Below are 15,143 nucleotides of genomic sequence, written 5' to 3' on the forward strand. Positions count from 1 at the left end.
TGTGGTACATACATACAATGGAATACTGTTCAGCCATAAAAAAGGACAAAATAATGTCATTTGTAGCAACATGAATACAACCAGAGATTTTCATACTGTAAGTCAGAAAGAGAAAGACAAATACCATAAGATATCACTTCTATGTGGAGTCTAAAATATGATACAGATGAACCTATCTGTAGAATAGAAACAGACTCACAGACATGGAAAACAGATTTGTGGTTGGTAAAGGGGAGGGAGTAGGATGGACAGAGTTTGGGGTTAGTAGATGAAAACTATTACATTTCAAATGGGTTAGCAATGAAGTCCTACTGTATAGCACAGGAAACTATATCCAATCACTTGTGACAGAACATGATAAAAGGTAATATGAGAAAAAGAATGTATATATCTGTATGACTGGGGCACTTTACAGCAGAAATTGACAGAAAATTATAAATCAACTATAATAAAAATTTTTTTTTAAATGACATGGTCCCAAAGAGGCAATTTGAACACACAGTGATAACCAGGGCTGTGGAGTCACATGGCTTCTATGAATCTAAACACTGGTTGAATGAACTTCCAGTTAACACTGGGATTGAAAAACAAATGATTGCTCTTTGCTGTAAAGTGATGCCTAGAGGAAATTATACAGTGATAAACTTCATGAAAGTATTTGCTGTTTGTTTAAACATCAAGATCATTCCTACAAATACAAGCTGCTGTTTAAATATTTACAAAAGCACAAAAATTTTTGTAAAGAAAAATAAACAAACTTTACAAAAACAAAGTGTTTGCTACATTCACTGTAGCACACCCCCAGTGACAACTACCAGGCATGAAACCACACTTGATTTAGAAGCCAGAATAACCTCTTAAGGCAGGACACAGTTTTCTTTTAGAAAATATGATTTTTAACTTGTCTGACTCAAATCTCCTACAGAGTAGAACCTGAAATCACTGCTAATTAAAGAAATTTAACTACTGCCTACTTTCTTATAAGCCACATTTTCCTCTGTAAGTCACTCTCAAATTATTCCTTACTGTGATAATTCAAAAAAATTAAAATTACCAAGTAACTCTGATTAAGACTTGAAAATTTGAAAGTAGCAGGTATTAAGTAGGATAGTGTATGAAGGCTTTTTATTCTGATTGTTAATGCATTTTGCTGGGTAGAAAAAAAGGTGATAAAGAAGAGAAGAAAGGGGGAAAAAACAGAAAACAACTGTCTGTCCAACTATACTGCAGTGTTTATCATAACTAACACTGCAACTAACAAGAAAGTTCAGTCTAAACGAATGCCAAATTATATTTTTAAATCAATATTTAAGATTTAGTGACTGAATTTGGGACTAAATCAGCCAATGTTGTGCCAATCTGTACTGTACAGTACAGTGACCCTTTTTATCATATTATCTTCCATTATGTTGTATCCCAAGAGACTGGATATAGTTCCCTGTATATAGCAGGACCTCATGATGTACCCATTTTAAATGGAATAGTTTGCATCTACCAACCCCAAACTCCCAGTCCATCCCACTCCCTCCTCCTTGGTAACCACAAGTCTGTAGTCCATGTCTGTGAGTCATTTTTGTTTTCTAGATAGGTTCCCTTGTGCCATATTTTAGATTCCACACATAAGTGATACCATATGTATGGTCTTTCTCTTTCCAACTTAATTCACTTAGTATGGTCTCTTTCCAACTTAATTCACTTAGTATGATACTCTCTAGTTGCATCCATGTTGCTGCAGTGGCATTATTTCATTCTTTTTTACGGCTGAGTAGTATTCCATTGTATATATGTACATTTTTTAACTGATTTTTATTTTTTCCATCATAGTTGGTTTACAGTGTTCTGTCAATTTTCTACTGTACAGCAAGGTGATCCAGTCACACATACATATATATATTCTTTTTCTCACATTATCATGCTCCATCATGTGACTAGATACAGTTTCCAGTGCTATATAGCAGGATCTCATTGCTTATGCATTCCAAAGGCAATAGTTTGCATCTATTAACCCCAGATTCTCAATCCCTCCCACTCCCTCCCCCTCTCCCTCGGCAACCACAAGTCTGTTCTCCAAGTCCACAAGTTTCTTTTCTGTGGAAAGGTTCATTTGTGCCATATATTAGATTCCACGTAGAAGTGATATCATGTGGTATTTGTCTTTCTGACTTACTTCACTTAGTATGAGAGTCTCTAGTTTCATCCATGTTGCTGCAAATGGCATTATTTTGTCCTTTCTATGGCTGAGTGATAGTCCATTGTGTATATATACACATACATCTTCTTAAGTCATTCATCAGTTGACCAACATCTGTTTCCATGTCTTGGTTATTGTGAATAGTGCTATAATGAACATAGGGGAACATGTGTCTTTTTCAAGGAAAGTTTTGTCTGGATATATGCCCAAGAGTGGGATTGCTGGGTCATATGGTAGTTCTACGTATAGTTTTCTAAGGTACCTCCATACTGTTCTCCATAGTCGTTGTGCCAGCTTACATTCCCACCAACAGGAGTTCCCGTCGTGGTGCAGTGGTTGACGAATCCGACTAGGGACCATGGGGTTGCGGGTTCGGTCCCTGCCCTTGCTCAGTGGGTTAACGATCCGGCGTTGCTGTGAGCTGTGGTGTAGGTCGCAGACGCGGCTCGGATCCCGCGTTGCTGTGGCTCTGGCATAGGCTGGCAGCTACAGCTCCGATTCGACCCCTAGCCTGGGAACCTCCATATGCCGTGGGAGCGGCCCAAGAAATAGCAAAAAGACAAAAAAAAAAAAAAAAAAAAAAAAAACATTCCCACCAACAGTGTAGGAGGGTTCCCTTTTCTCCACACTCTCTCCAGAATTTGTTATTTGTGGACTTCTTAATGATGGCCATTCTGACAGGTGTGAGGTGGTATCTCATGGCAGTTTGATTTGCATTTCTCTAATAATTGGTTGATGTTGAGCATTTTTTCATGTGCTTGTTGGGCATCTGTTTATCTTCTTTGGAGAAATGTCTATTCAGGTCTTTTGCTGTACCACATCTTCTTAACCCATTCATCTGCCGGACCAGACCCTTCTACTTTGCTCATTCCTAAACATTTCCATTCTGAGCATACTGATGAAATCTCAGACTATAAATTTTTATTAACTTCATCTTGATTCCCATTCAGATGGATTGGGAACACCAGGGATTAGCCAACCAGCAGCCAGGCAAAAGAGTTATTTTCACCTGCCTTGGCAATGCCCTGTAGCATGCACATGTATACGTACGCTACAGTGCCTCCATGGCCAGTGCTCTTGTCCTCAGGCCCTTCATGCTAGCATGAAAGGGAGCTTGACACATGGAGGTGCAGACAGTGCTTAGCAAATACAGGATGGGCTGCACCTGCAACAACTCACCATCTTGCTTTTTCTCATGCACACCCACCAACCTGCCTAGGCCAACTCCTGAAAACACAAGGGAAGACATGGGCAGCGAGTTAAAACTTCCTTACACCCAAGAAGAGAGAAAAAAATCTCAGGATAAAATAAAACTGGCTAGTTCTCTGTGTGTATGGACAATATGAGGGAAATGGAAACAGTGAGTTAAATGAGGATCTGCTGTCAAGGAAATCATTTCTTCCTCCCTCCACTGCAAAGAACACAGAAAAGAGCATAATCCTCACACACACAATGCAGGGGTAGATATAGAAGCATTGAAATTTCTAAAGCGTGCATACAACTTTTTGAAGGCAATTCCACAGACAGGAAACTGGAGGCTCACACAAGTGAAGCACCTTGTTCAGATCCAATAACCATAAAACTGAAGAGCTGGACATCAGCCCAAGGTCTGTCAGACATAATTATCTTCTCTCTACCCCATTATCTAACCATTACGAGTGCTGCCATTGTTTTTGTTGCTGCCTTCTACACAATAAAACTACCTATCCTGAAATCAGGCCATCAGAGACATTATAACATTCAAAATTAAACACTAGCATACCTCAACAAAATAAAAGCCATATATGAAAAACCCACAGAACACATCGTACTAATGGTGACACATGGAAAGATCAAGAACAAGGCAAGGACGCCCATTGTCACCACTTTTATTTTTTATTTTTAATATTAACCCCTTACCAAATACAATAGAGTTTGCGAATATTTTTTCCACTCCATAGGTTGTTTTTTTTTTTTTTTTAATTCTTAGTTCCCCAATACAATTTTTTCTACTGTACAGCGGTGACCCAGTTACACATACATGTACACATTCTGTTTTCTCACATTATCATGCTCATCATAAGTGACTAGACATAGTTCCCAGGGCTACACAGCAGGATCTCATTGCTAATCCATTCCAAAGGCAACAGTTTGCATCTGTTAACCCCAAGCTCCCAATCCACCCCACTCCCTCCTCCTCCTCCTTGGCAACCACAAGTCCACAGGTTGTGTTTTCATTATATTGATGGTTTCTCTTGCTACGCAGAAGCTTTTGTTTGTTTGTTTGCTATAGCCCCCCCCCAATTTATTTTTTATTTTGTTGCTTGTGCTTTAGGGGTAAGTTTCAAAAAAATTACTATCAAGACCCATATCAAGGAGATTTTTTACCTATGTTTTCTTTGGAGAGGTTCATGGTCTTATATTTAAGTCTTTGGTCCATTCTACGAATGAAAAATGTACTAAATTCCAGTGGTAAGATAAATAACTACTAGGGATGTAATGTAAACACAATGACTATGCTTAACACAGCTTTATGATACATAGAAAAGTTATCAAGAGAGGAGATCTTAAGAGTTCTCATCACAGGGAGAACTCTTTTTTCTTTTCTTTTTATTGTATCTATACGAGATGATGGATGTTAACTAAATCTATTGTGGATATAACATCACAATATATGTATATCAAAACATCATGCCTTACACCTTAAACTTATACAATGATGTATGTCAATTATTTTTCAATAAAACTGTGAGAAAATAGAATTTTAAAAAATAGTACTGGAAGCCCTGGCCAGAGAAATTAGGCAAGAAAAAGAAATAAAAGGGATCCAAATTAGAAAGGAAGAAGTAGAAATGTCTGCTATGATCTTTCTTATATGCAGAAAATCCTAAAGATTCTACACAAAAATCTGTTAGAACTTAAAAGCAAGTTCAGCAAAGTACCAGGATACAAAGTCAACATACAAAAAAAATCAATTGAAGTTCTAATCACTAGCAATGGACAATCCAAAAAGGAAAGCTACGAAAACAATTTCCATTTACAGCAGCATCAAAAAGAATAAAATACTTAGAAATTGCCTTAGCCAAGGAGGTGAAAGACTTGTCCAATGAAAAGTGCAAAATATTTCTTAAAGAAATTGATGAAAACAAAATAAATGGAAAAACATCCCATGTTCACGGAGTGAAAGACTTAATACTGTTAAAATATCAAAACTACCCAAAGACATCTAGAGATTCAGTATAATTCTTACCAAAATCTCAATGACATTTTTTACAGAAATAGGAAAATCCATCCTAAACATCATGTGCATCCTAAGGGATCCTGAAGGTCAAAACAATTCTGAAAGAAGAACAAAACCAGAGTTTGCGCACGTCCTGCTTTCTACAAAATTTGCTACAAAACTACCGTATATAAATACTGTAAGATTCCACTTATAGGACATATTTAGAGCAGTCAAACATCACAACAACAGGAAGCAGAATGGTGGTTGCCAGGGACCGGGGTGGGGGCGGGGTGAGGGGAGGGCATGGAGTTATTGTTCAATGGATACAGAGTTTCAGTTTTTCAACATGAAAAGTATTCTGGAGATGGATGGTGGTAAGGACGGCACAACATTATGACTGTTTTTAATACCACTGAACTGTACTTGTAAAAATGGTTAAGACGGTAAATTTTGTTATGTGTATTCTGGTAACAATAAATACATTAGGAGGAGTTCTTGTCGTGGCTCAGTGGTTAACGAATCTGACTAGGAACCATGAGGTTGCGGGTTCGATCCCTCGTTCAATGGGTTAAGGATCCGGCGTTGCTGTGAGCTGTGGTGTATGTAGGTCGCAGACGCGGCTTAGATCCCGCGTTGCTGTGGCTGTGGTATAGGCTGGTGGCTACAGCTCGGATTCGACCCCTAGCCTGGGAACCTCCATATGCCTGCCACAGGAGTGGCCCAAGAAATGGCAAAAAAAAAAAAAAAAAAAAATTAGGAAAAAAAGTGTCCAAAAATATTAAACACAAATAATCTGGACATCAATAGCAGTCCTTTCAAAAAGAAACACTATAAGCACTGTGTATTTAACCCAAAAAAATCACCTTTAGCATTCCCAATATTATTTTCCAAAACATTAACCCACATCAATTCCTGTTTATCTATAGGTTTCTATTTTTTTTTAACCTTATACTTTAAGGCAGGCCTGAGAATCACATAACAAAGGTAATAAAAATATTTGTGAATGATTAGAAAGTACCATGAAACATCAGTGCAGTAACGTACGTACTGCTTCGTGATTGTGACCAACCTGAGGCATCGATGGGTCCCTGAGGCGGACGGCAGTCTTTCTTCGTAATCATTAACTCACCATCAGTCCATTAGGCTCTCAGAGATACACTGCACGGTCAAACTTCTTGTTTTGACTATTGACTGTTCTATTTTTTTCCTGCTGGTACTGCTCCTCCCACAATAACCGATGATACCTGCTCCCTCTAGGCTTATTATTTTCTGTTTCTCCTTTTTTTTTTTTTCCCAGTCCTCATTTACACGCACGTCGTTCTAAGTATTTCGCTCCTCACTCGAGGCCACTGGGGATAAAAGATCAGCCTCGTTCATCTCTACATCGCACATCCTGTACGCGCCCTCTGACCAAGAGGGTCACGGAAGCACTGAATTTCAGCACTACCAGGAACTCTTGTGATCTCTGACGGAGATGCGGATTGACAGACTTGGACATGATGGTACAGCCAGCTGGCAGCGAAACTGGGACTCAACCAGGAGTCTTAATTCCCTGGTTCAGAGCAAAAGATCGGTGCTTAAGAACAGATACACTTCATTTTTTAATTTTTTCCTTTGGGTTCCTAGGATTTCATCAAGATTTTAATTTCTCCTAGTAAGATCCAAGGAGCAAAGCTATCTCCTCTTCCTAACTTTTTGTTCCATTTGCTCTACTCAGGAAGCAATCTGGGCCACAGCCGAGGCAGCTGAGCCTAGAGGAATCTGCATGGGGGTGAGACAGCTGTGGACCTCTGGATCAGGAGTGCCAGCCCTGGCAGCTACACAGGCTGTGCTTTGCCTGCTGTACTTGTATAATGAGGATGGAATTCAGTTTGTATTTAATTATTGTTTTGATAATTTGGTGGCCTTATATCATTTGCCAGTGATATGTTAAAATTCCTTTTCCTTTGACTTTATCTTTCCTCTTAATGTAGCCATTAAATAGCAGTGATTAAAGCTCACGAATGGAAAAAATTAGCAATGCTCACTTAAAAAAAATTGTAGGAAATGGTACTACAATGGATGTAACAGCCCCTCCTCTCTGAAGATGCCCAGAGATGAAAGAAACATGAGAAAGTAAAAAGGGGGGGTGGGGAAGCATTTAGGAATTTCCCAACTGGACGTCAGGATTCAAAGGCCCCAGAGAGAAGCTAGAGGGCAAAGCCAGAGGGGAAGGGGCGGTTTATGCTTGAGACACAGGGCCAGTAAGGAAGACAGGGGTAGAGGGGAGTGGGGGACGACAAAGAAACAGCAGCCTTGACAGCTGCATCCCCTGGGCCTCCACCGTGCCCTGATAAAGGCCGTCAGGACACAGAATCCAACAAGTCTCATCAAAGTTCCAAACAATGACAGAAGGAGAGTCTGTCAGACCACCTGGGAAGGTTCCTGGCCACAACAGGTAAAACTTTGCATTCGTGTAAATTTTCAGTCTAAAGAGATGCCTTACACGGGTGCCAGGAAGGCCCTTGCGGGCAAAGCATCATGTTTCCCTCCAGGACAGAGAAGATGAAGCAAGGGTGCGATTCTTCTTTCTTTGGAGTCCCTCTGGGCAATTTCCCCTCCCATCTCTCTTTTTCTGACATGACTGTCCCCAGTAAACACACTTTGTCTACCCTGTTTTTTTTTTTTACTCAATGAATTTATTAATTTATAGTTGTACAATGATCATAATCCAGTTTTATAGTATTTCCATCCCACACCAACATATCCCCCCACTCTCCAACCTCTTGCCTACCCTGTTTTTTTATTATTATTATTTTTTTTTAGCAAACACAGAGTGCCTCATATGTGCCAGACATTGTATTCTCCCCTGAGGAATGAAGATGAGTGACCCATCCACTTGTCCTTAGGCTCTCAGTGCTTATTAGAGACATCCAATAAGGCCAATCATGAAATGGCATAGAGGAGTCATCGCAGGGGGTTTAACTCTGATGGGGGCCCAGGAAGAAGAACAGAGGGCAAGCAGTGGGAGAGAAGTTATAGATGAGGGTACGTTGGGGCTAGGTCTTGCAGGTAAAAGAGAGTTTGTCAGGGAGGCAGGGAGGGTTAGAATAATAAAGCTGCAAAGACAGAGTCGAAAGTGAAAGTCTGAACGTTTTAAGATCTTTGATTTCCTTTGTGTTCCCCCAAATAGATGTTTTAAAACTGAGATGCATTGGTACATCAAAAGCTCTTATTTACTGTTCATTGATCAACTGCTGCAATGAGTATAGATTTGGGCAAACAGTATTTTCAGTCATTAAAAAAGATTAATTTGTTTACTATAGAATGGACCCTCATTCTGCTGTCTAACATTCTTCCAGAAACTGCAAGTCTGGATAATGCCTGCTTTCAATCATGAGATTCCTGTTTCCATCTGTTTTCAGAGTATATTACAGAGCCTGGGTCAACCTAGCCACAAGCAAGCTGCCAAGCTCCAAATCCAAATTCCTAGCTTGCAACCTAAATTTTCTAAAATTATTATAGTTACTTCAACCAAGAAAAAGGTGGGTGGCTATCTGACTTTGGATTATATTCACAAGCAAAATGTACAGGTGAAGCAGGCATAACAGAAAAAGCATGTTACAATACAAAGCTTTCAAATTATTTCTATTAGCAATTGTGAGCTTAGTGGTCATGCTTCTTGGGGTACAAATGGCCTCCTAATCTTTGTATTAAGGACGCTTTCTTTTCTTTCTATAAGGCTTCTAGAGTGTTCTCAGGGACACTCTAATTCTAACCAGAGCCCCTGATGTTAGCCAGTATTTTCTCTATTATTGCCTGACATCTACTTCATTGGCACCACTGTTTATCAAACTGGAATCATTTTTTCAACTAAGCAAAAATATTTTTCATGTAAATATTAGAGTTTTCACTTTTTTTTAAAAAAAGCATTAAACTGGAGAATCAATGTGAAGAACGTCTATTTAATTTCTAAGATTTATAATCCCAAATCCACCAATTGCTATTTATGTGAACCTGAGTTAGGTAATCAACCTCTTTGTACCTTAGCTTCCTTCCACGTAAACTGGAGATAATAACACTTTGTAGGGCTCTTGTAGAGTTTAATTTGATAACATATATAACACAGAGCTTAGCACAAACCTGGCTCATAGAAGGCACTCTGTAAAGGCCTATTTTCTTTGGCTCATGATAGAACTTTTTAAAGCCAACAATCTAAAGACATGGAATAAAATCTAATGCTAGGATTCAATAAGAAATGTCTTTTAGGAGTTCCCATCATGGTGCAGAGGAAACGAAGCCGACTAGGAACCATGAGGTTGCCGGTTAGATACCTGGGTTAAAGATCCTGCATTGCCATGAGCTGTGGTGTAGGTTGCAGACGCAGCTAGGATCCTGTGTTGCTATGACTGTGGCATAGGCCTGCAGCTATAGCTGCGATTAGACCCCTAACCCTGGGAACCTCCATATGCTGTGGGTGTGGCCATAAAAAGCAAAAAAAAAAAGTTTCATTATATGCTTACATTCATTAGTAACATCATAACTAATGCTTCTGATACAAGAGAAAAAATCATTTCAAAATAAACATAATGCAACATAAAATACCTAAGGGAAATAGAGAAAGTACAAGATTGATGAATAGTGGAAAATTATATTTATAAACATGCTTCTTAATTCTGAGTTAATGAAAATAAAAGTGAACGTCACATGAGGTTGTTTTAATGGGAGGCTATATCAAGGTAGTTAAAAATAGTCAAAGTTTCAGAAATAATTCTGCATTCAATTAACATTTGGATCAAAGTACACCATTTTCCCATGCAATTCAAAGTGATAACAATCAACCTATCTTTGGAGCAAATAAATATTTGGTTCTTTGACTTCCACTCTAAAAAAGGCTTGCTTAAGTCCACAGCTAAAGAGTAAATACAATGTCAATGTCTTAGGGACCCATCGAAAGGGAGACAAAGTTAGTACCATTTCAGTTCATTAATTCACTCCCGACACGTAATACAACACCTTCAGCTGCTAATTAATGACATACTGGGATTCTAGGAATTGATGAAAATGTTCACAATGAAATTCAATCTGTTTCTTTAGGAAAATGATTTTGGGTGTTAACATGCACCACAGGATCACCACACATGGATAGAAACTGGCATCCAACGGGTTCTACCACGGGCTCACAAAGAGCCACCAAACCCTCTGTCTTCCCGTTACCCTCAGGGTGCATTTCCAGGGGTGAGAAATATGGAATCTGCTGTCAAAAGCAAAACAAACAATACCACACCAGGCCCATGTTGTGCCCCAAAGAATAATTTTCCAGAAAGTTTATTTTTTAAAGGAGACACAATGAAAGATGTCTGCTGATGTGCCCTCCTCCCAACATTTTCCAAAACCCGTCCCTGAACTATCTCACTTCCAGGTTCCACTGCCCATAATTAGTCACAAATATCTTCAAGACACATAACCTGACAAGGAGCCCCTGGAGATGTCTCAGAATATAGGAAAGGAAGCCAGAAAGTTGAGACTTTTTCTTCACATTTTTCTTCCACCAGATTTGCTAAACCAAGGAAATTATTTTGATTTGCAAGACCATTAGCCACATGAACAAATTAACTGCATCCATCATGGTAAAATGGGATGAAATAAAAAAATTTTTGATTTTCATACCAAAAGTAAATTCTAGGGCACAAGAAGAGAGATGGAGAAATGGTGCCTTAACATCCAAAAAGCATTTCAGCTCCTGTAAGGATTTCATGACTCCTAATGTAGGGAAATGAAAACTAGGAGACCCGTTTTCAGCATGTATTTCAAAATCCTTTGACACACAATAACTCTCATCGCTTTAAATTATTAAAATCTGCAAAGGAATAAACTTCCCAGACTCATCCCTTCCTGTGCACAGAACACCCCACACGTTATTAGAGAGAATGTTCAAATGCCCAGCCTATTAGAAGTAGGAATGACAAGGTGCATGACTCATGATGAACTACTCATCTCTTCCCAAGCTAAGAAAGTACTTGGATATATTCATGATAATATAAGACAGGACCAACAACTTCATTCGGCCAAGATGCTGCTGCTGGACATCTCCCATATTTATGCAAGCCTTAGTCACAGCCTCTCATTCAAACTCTTCAATTAGTCATTTATTAATTCAACAAGTCGATGGATCCTCCTGGGCAGAGGGGAAGCAAACAGTGGACATGACCTGAGAGCCTGCAGTCAAGGAGCATTCTGCCTAGGAATGGAGACAAGAGAAGTAAACAGGCAAACATGACATGCAGGGACAATGCAGTGAAAGCAGGAGAGGCACCAGGGATGCCAAGACAGGGAGCGCATGTGAGGAGAACCAAGAAGTGGTTGGAGAGAAGCAAAAGGAATGCTGCTCTCAAGCGAGTGAGACACGAATGAAAGAATGGCCCATTCTTGCATCCTCAGGGCTGCCCCAAGTCCAGCCAGGCTAAAAGTAGGGGTGAGTCGAGAGAGGAGTGGCAAGAAACAAAGCAGAAGAGGGCAGCTGGGGTGAAATTTGGCAGGGCTGCGTGAGTCACCCCAAAAAGTTGAGACTTTTCTTCAGGGCAATGCAGAGAAATTGAAGGGTTTCAAGTCGGAGAATGACACCAGCAGATTTTTATTTTAGAAAGATGACAGTTTGGATCTGAAATTGAATGGAGTTAGGAGTAGACAGCTGGAGAGCTGTTTAAAGAAAGGATTGCAATAACCCAGCAGTAAGTGATGAGGACTGCAAGAAGGCTGTGGGAGAGGAGTGGGAGAAAATGAAAGAGAATCAAGATAGATGAGGAAGGTTACAAAAGGAAATAAAATACAGGGGATAAAGCAAATTTGGAGAGATGGTTAGGAAATGATATGTCCCATTTAGAACAGGCTGGATTTGAGGTCAATATTAGTCTTTTATGTACAGTTAATCATTGCATAGCAGTGAGATATCTACCTGGACCCCCACGCTGGTCTGAGGTGGATCTAAGGCAAACAATTATTCAAGGGGTGGCCGAGAGAGCACAGGTAGCAAGTGTGGAGTTCAGAGAAAAACCAGCAGAAAATGAAACACTAAGGAGCCCCAACATTGTCGAAATGGGTGTCAATGGACGAACACAAAGAGAGATGGCCAAGGAGAGTTAGGAAGAAGCTAAGAGAGTCAGTATGAAGAGCCAAGGACAAATATTTCGAAAAGGCAGTCTTTGTTGAAGTCAGCAAATGCCGCCAGGCTGTTGACTGAAACAAAGATGGAAAATGCGGTGGACTTAATAAAAAAAGAGATGGATAGATGGGGGCCCTGGTTGTACGAATGTTTGTCTGGGCTGAGTCAGGACACATCTAGGAGGTGAGAAATTGGAAATAAGTGTAAAGAACATTTTCATGAACTCTGTAGGTCCACTTCCCAGAAATTCACACCCATGGAAATAAAAACACCAATGCGGCATCATTCCAAAAGGTGATGAGTCCAGGGTGAAGCCAGGAAGATGGACGATTGCAGAGTAGCGAAGGTGAGGATATTGACGAGGTCAAGGAACCAAAAGGCCAGCATGCTAGGTGCATCATCTTTGTGGACACTGAGCTTACTCCAGACTTGCGCAGCAGAGAAGCAGGGGCCAGAGAGCAAAGCTTTTATGACGAAGGGGACAGAAGTGAGGACAGCTGCTGACAGTGATGGGGTAGTGGTTTTATAATCGGGCAGCAAGAGCCTCAAAGGCAGAGGTATAGATAAGTAGAGGAAGAATCGTTACATGTAGGATATACTTAGGGGGAAATATGGCAGTCTCAACCCCAAGTCCTGACTCTGACAACACAGGCTGTGGCAAGTCAGCAAATTCTTCATTCTTTCATTCATTCATTCAAGAAGTATTTCTTGTGTACCTACTAGTGTGAGGGCTGTACTCAATGCTGGCAAGATTCTTGGTAAACAAACCACATGCACTCCTGCTCTCATGGCAGGGAGGCTGTGGAGCCTGGAGATGGAGGAAGGTATCAGCTAAGATCCAGAGGTAAAGACAGCTTCCAGGGGAGTTCCTGCCATGGCACAATGGAAACAAATCCGATTAGGAACCATGAGGTTGTGGGTTTGATTCCTGGTCTTGCTCAGTGGGTTAAGGATTGATCTGGCACGGTGGTGAGCTGCAGTGTAGGTCGCAGACGCAGATCAAATCTGACATTTCTGTGGCTGTGGTATAGGCCAGCAGCTGTAGCTCCAATTGGACCCCTAGCCTGGGAACCTCCATATGCCACGGGTACAGCCCTAAAAAAGAGAGAGAGCTTCCAGGGATGAGGGTAGAGAAAGGGGCTTGTGTTGCCTAGGGAGCCAGTACTCCATGAGGACAGAGCACAGGTTTTGGAGAAAGGGAGTGGCAGAGAACAGGTCAGGGAAGGAAGCACAGACCAGGTTGGGCTGCACAAAAGAGGTAACTTACTTTGGAAGGACTTTCACTGTGAGAAGCAACAAAGAACATCAGGGGTGTGCTGTCTGGAGAAACTAGCTAATGAGATTTGGGGTTTCCAGTGGAATTTGTTCCAAATGGGCAGGTCCTGAATAACTGGGCTTCCCAGGGTACGCAAGTGTCAGACACAGCAATAGCTTCTGAGACCTGGTTCTCATTACAGAACCATCCCAGGCTTGGTTAGACTGTGGGCCAATGGAACCTGAGTGCAAGATCAGGGCGTAGGGGACATGCGGGTGTATTTTTCCAATGTCAGTTACAGACACAGCCCCAGATGCTCAAGATGAAACTGAACCTTTTGCCAAGAGGCCAGCTAGTTCTACAGGGTGCTTTTGAAGGAATCTGCTTTTCTCCTGGGTCCTCTGGATCTTTCTAACCTTCTTTGCAGGCTCATCTTCATCACTTCCCCCACCACATGTGAATCTCCCTCTGGGATCTAGTCCCGATTCCTCCCCAAGAAGGAACGTGCTCCCTTCATCATCTTAACTACCGTGGTCCTCGCAGGCATCTCATCCCGACATGTTCTCGCTCAGCCCAAGATGCTCACTTGCGGTGGTGTTGGCAATGCTATCTTCTTGAATTCTTCTTTCTCACGTGAACACACACCTCAGACCACAGTCTTTATCTTTTTCCTGAAACCCACCACCCTGTTCATCTTCATAATGTCTCTAAGAGCCGCCCTAGTCACCCAAGGTTAGAAAACCAAAAAGTAAAAGATGCATCACCATCTTCACCCAAATTCCAGGAGAAATAAAATGTCATACTTTCTCCAACATCTTCATTACCTTCATTGACCTCTTATTCCTCCAGACAAACCTCTGGCTTTGTCATCTCTTATTCAGCCTTCTTATTTTTCCCTCTGCAGCTACACAAAGAGGCCATTTTTTTCTTGCCAAATATGTTGATCATATTGTGCTCCTATGAGCTAAGCGCTATGCAGGCTACAAAGTGCTTTTCAAATGAGTTAGTCTCTTGAGTCAAGATGATCCCCTGGGTTCTATAGTCTTAGCTTCCTTCCTGGTAGTTTCAAGGCCTTCCGCCCGCTTTCTTGATTCCTTCTTCACCTCCTAGAGCCTTCCATGTTCCCTTGCTCCAACCAGTTATTCTTTGGTCCCTCTGTTTAATCCTCCCTTCCCCATCCCCTTATCTCCTTCCCCACACAGCTGGCAATGGATGACCCATCACCCATCACCACGGCCCCCTTGTTTTCTCATAGACGTTCTCTCTCAAATTCTAATTCATGCAAATAACTATGCAGACTAGGTAGAAAAAGTGAACATGGCTCCTCCCCAAATATATGGGGCTGTAGGTAAAT

Source organism: Sus scrofa, chromosome 10, assembly GCF_054392235.1.
Source record: "Sus scrofa isolate SSC_HxYL_T2T_F1_AM1 chromosome 10, Sscrofa_HxYL_maternal_Yorkshire_Landrace_v2.0, whole genome shotgun sequence".
Lineage (NCBI taxonomy): Eukaryota > Metazoa > Chordata > Mammalia > Artiodactyla > Suidae > Sus > Sus scrofa.